Here is a 4,640-nt window from a genome sequence, read left to right as displayed (position 1 = left end):
TGTACACGGTGTGACTATACAAATCACAACACATAAATAGGAAAATGTTCATGTTATTTTGTCACTTATTGGGAGTAGTTTGCTAGCTGGAGCCATTCACTTCCAGTCTTTGTGCTAAGCTAAGCTAGCAAGGGCTGCATCAGACAGAGTTACAGCACGCACAGAGATAAGAAAGGTATGTATGGACTTATCTAACTCTGGGGGATACGGTGAATAAGCTAAGTTCCCAAAATGTGGGCGTGTTCCTTTAAGACAAACTTAAGACAATCTAAGTGTACTCAACTGTGCTATTTTCTAAAATTGTATTCAGTTACAACTTGAAGCACATTTGAACCCACCTTTTAAACATTTATAAATGTAATTTAATAATTTCAGATATAATAATATTACATAAATAATATAGCATACAAAATGAAATAATAATATATTGCCCACACATTTGTATACATAAAATAAATCATTTCTAATGTACTGTATGTGACATTTGAATTACAGTCAAGTTTACTATTAGAATGTTATACATGTACTATTTTACCTGCATGTTTGCCACCAAAACATGTTTTAACTCATTCTAAAATGATACCTATTCTGTATTCATACATACGAACCGGTTTCTTCCATCATTAACAACTAATTAAATGTTAAAGAAACAACTAAGTATGTATTCACTGCTATTGAAATGATTTTACAATATAAAACAAAGATCAGTGAAATGCAATGAGCTACTTTTATCAAATTGTGGAACATTAATACATCAATATGAAAAGTACACTATGAATATGCAACCATTGAATAATTATATAATCATAATGATGTAATTCTCTAAACAAAAAGTTACTGGACAAATGCAGAAGTGCATTTGAACTTACTCGAGATAAACCTACAAATGGCTGAACCAAAACACAGAGCAGTTTAAATGTCACGTTTAAGTGGAGGGTCACTTCTTCTTGCCATTCAGACACTGAAGACTTAATCACAAGGTCTGTGAAAAGGAAACAGAATATATACAAAATTAACCAATAATTAATGAACATATGCATTAGAATTTTGTTAACTTCTCAGTTTACCTTTTAAAGCTTTGACTGTGTCCTCATCAAGCTTGACATGAGTGTCCGTTTGATCCGTCGCTACATGGCACTCTACAAGTTACATCGAACAAAGGGTTATAGGAGGCTTAACTCACTGACACTGATATAATGCAACCTGTGTGTATTACAGGATATTCTTTACTTTGATAATTGTGTTTTATTTTAACCAAGGGCATTTTCCATTGACATGTCTATTGTGGTCTTGCTTACAAGAAAAGTTCACCTCTGTTTAAGGAGATTTAAGGAAATCAGAAGTCATGCCAATGGACTCTATGCACGCTTAACTTCCACATTTGACTCAAGGCTGCTCTTAAGTTTCCGATGCAGGAGATTTAAAGCAGAGTGACAGCAGAATCGCTAAAATTACTTGTTTGCTGGATTTACCCAAATTTACAACCTATGATGTGTGAAGAATTGTCCAGATGTGCAAACTGAGAAAGGTTGCAAGTTTTATGTGTTGTCTTATCTCTGTAATCATTAAGATATATTCAGCTAGCCTGTACTAGCAGTGCTTACATTGTGCTGTTTTTTACAATTCGTCCAGCAGGCTAATCACGTTAGTAATATATTATTGTCTTTGTAATGTTGTCTAAAAGTGTCCGGTCCAACATCCAATAGGAAAATTCAACTGCAGTACAGGGCTCAAAATTAACTTTTTTTTGGTAGCACTGGTGCTCACAACTTTAAAGAGTTAGGAGCACCAGCAAAAATTTAGGCGCATCAATCCAAAAATTAAAAAGCACCACAACTACAATGTTAATAGATTTATTTTATTAAAATAAAATGCAACCACCAGGCTTTACATATCCTATGGCCAGCTTTTAAAATTTGGTCTTTTATTTTATTTTTTTTTACTGCATAGATTCCTAAATTAATACCCAACTGCTTTTGAAATAGTATAGCAATAATAATTTACCAATTACAGATTACAGGTAAAATGATTAAGATTACAATAGAAAATCTAGCAAACACGTAAAACACTGATTAATTGGGACATTTACAAAAGTGACCTTAATATAGAAGGCTAATATTGGTATTGATAACTGCATTACCAGGATGCTATTACTACTAAATATGTTTTAAAAAATATATATTTTTATAAAAACATACCATCAACATTGTCGTGTTCCACATCAACATGGACCACAAGGATGTTTGTCGGATGTCCATTCACCAGCGCATGCGCACATACACTATCAAACACTCTTTGATAGACAGGTCGGTGTCTCCATCAATAATGAACACATTTGTCATGACACTATTTGTGTTTTTGGCACTTTCGCCATGTTTAAGCAAGGTCTGGCGCTTAAAATTTTTTGATTCCGCCACCAACGCCGTTTTACAGGATTTACAGTAAACACATTAAGTTACATAGAGCCATTTTCATAGCGGAGACACTCGAAATCTTTAAGCCACTCTCTCTGAAAGGTTTAACGTCAAGTCTTATTTTCCGGTGGTGGAGTCGCATTTGAATCCGGATCGTCTGATTAATTACAGTAGTAACATTGGCTGTAGTCGGCTTGTTCTCGTCATGCTCGCGGTGCATCTCATTTTCGCGCTTCACGTACCAACGTAGCACGGCAACAAGGAATGACTGACGCTCATATTAGCCAATCTGCGGTCTTCATTAAACGTAAGAACTTAATGGTGAAATTTGATTGGTTATGTAACGTTGGAGAGAACACTGAACCTGGGACAGCAGCACGCAGCATCACAATCTAAATCAAGTCGCACCACAACAAAATGGGCAGTCGCAGAAATGCTCCCAAATATATTTTAAGATCGCACAGATTAAATTTCGGTCGCATATGCGACCAAAATATTCGCAATTTCGAGCCCTGCCAGTAGCCACCGTTCAACCTGAAGAGGGCAGCACTCAGACGTTTTTACAACATATATTGTAGTATTGAAACACTTTATATCCAAATGTCAAAAAACTTACACTAATAAAGCATCATTCTTACAGATCATTAACTAAAAAAGTTGGTTTAGGGTTTAGTTACACTTTAAACATTAGCATTAGAAAAACGTAAAAGTTATCTAAATGTTATACAAATACTGTAGAACTAAAAACTTACCACCAAGAATAAGTATTTTTACGGGCTGTATCTTCATCTGTTCATCTCTACTTCGACTTATTAGATATTCTCGGCTCTGATTGGTCAATTTGAATGCCGCTGTGCTAAAAAAAGACAGGCTGTTATGATTTCTGAAATACAACAAGAGAAATGAAATGCCTAACTTTACTCACAAAAAAAATGTAACGTTATGTTCCAAAAGCCACACAACATACACGCTTTAAGAAACTGGGTTAAAATTAAGACATACTGTAATACTAAAAGTTCTACTTATTTAAAGGAACAGTATGTAAGAAATTTATATCAATTAATCATAAAATGGCCCTGATATGTCACAAGACATTAAGGTATAATTTTCATTTAAATACTTATATCACTGACAACAGTGGTCTGGCCAGGATATTGTCATTTAAAAAGTGGAGTTGCAGCCCTCAACTGATGTTAATGTTGTCATTTTGTGTATTGGCCAAAAGTTGTGTGATTGCAGTACCAGTTTTAGCCACAAGGTTTGTGATTGCAATACCAGTTTTGGCCACAATCCTACATACTGTTCCTTTAATAGTTCACTAAAAATAAAAAGCAAAAATCTGTCATCACTTAACTTACCCTCATGTTCTCTCATTCATCTTCAAACAAAAACCGATGTACTTTAATGAAATCCAAGAAACGTATATTTCCCCTCGATGTCAGATCCACTTGATAACCTACTTAAAAACTGCTCACATTTCAAAAAGTTAATCGCAACAGCAATAAAAAACATCGCCGAAGTAATCCATGTGAATCGCGTTGTTTCAGCCAAGTCCTCTGATGATCACTATATATAATTTAACAGTTTTAGTTTCAACTTTTAATCCACATTTACCAACGATCACGCACGTTGTGTATCGAACAACTGAATCAGGAAGCCAATGTGACGTACTGAATCCCAAGAACCAATGAGGTTTAGTCAGGTCCGTCACGTGTGTTGTTTGAATATAAACACTAACAAATTTATGTGGACTAACTTTGTGAAATCAATATATAATGCAAGTTCAATGATATGATGTTGAAATTGCAATGTTAGCCTATTAAAATTAATGTACATGTTTAAAAAAATATATGTTTTTTTCTAAATACACTAAAACCTCTGTAAAAGTATGCTTGTGTTTAACATACTTTTTTTAAATGTGTAATTAAACATATATTTTTTCCCAGCGTACCTCTACAGTAGTGCTCTTTTTAGAAATACGTTAAATGTATGCTTGAGTTTAGCAGACTTATAAAAAGTGTAAATAAAAATATATTTATTACCAGTGTACCTCTAGTGCACTTTTTAGAAATACATTAAAAGTATGATTGAGTTTAGCATACTTTTTTAAAGTGTAATTAAAGATATAATTATTACCAGCGTACCTCTTGTGTACTTTTTAGAAATACATTAAAAGTATGCTTGAGTTTAGCATACTTGTAAAAAGTGTAATTAAAAATATATTTA

The 4,640-nt window shown here is 33.7% G+C and overlaps 1 long non-coding RNA gene across 1 annotated transcript; it reads right to left on the bottom strand.

Moving 5' to 3' along the window:
• Window positions 1–299: 299 nt before the first annotated feature.
• Window positions 300–4,309, bottom strand: LOC135781763 (uncharacterized). Its single transcript, XR_010545234.2, has 4 exons — window positions 3,773–4,309; window positions 3,167–3,270; window positions 1,068–1,139; window positions 300–982 (listed from the first exon to the last, which is right to left on the bottom strand). It is a non-coding gene; the product is annotated as an uncharacterized lncRNA (long non-coding RNA).
• Window positions 4,310–4,640: the final 331 nt, after the last annotated feature.

The sequence above is a fragment of the Paramisgurnus dabryanus genome, chromosome 23 (assembly GCF_030506205.2).
Source record: "Paramisgurnus dabryanus chromosome 23, PD_genome_1.1, whole genome shotgun sequence".
NCBI lineage: Eukaryota > Metazoa > Chordata > Actinopteri > Cypriniformes > Cobitidae > Paramisgurnus > Paramisgurnus dabryanus.
The sequence above is the reverse complement of the archived record's forward strand: the minus strand, read 5'-3'. Positions and strand labels throughout refer to the sequence as shown.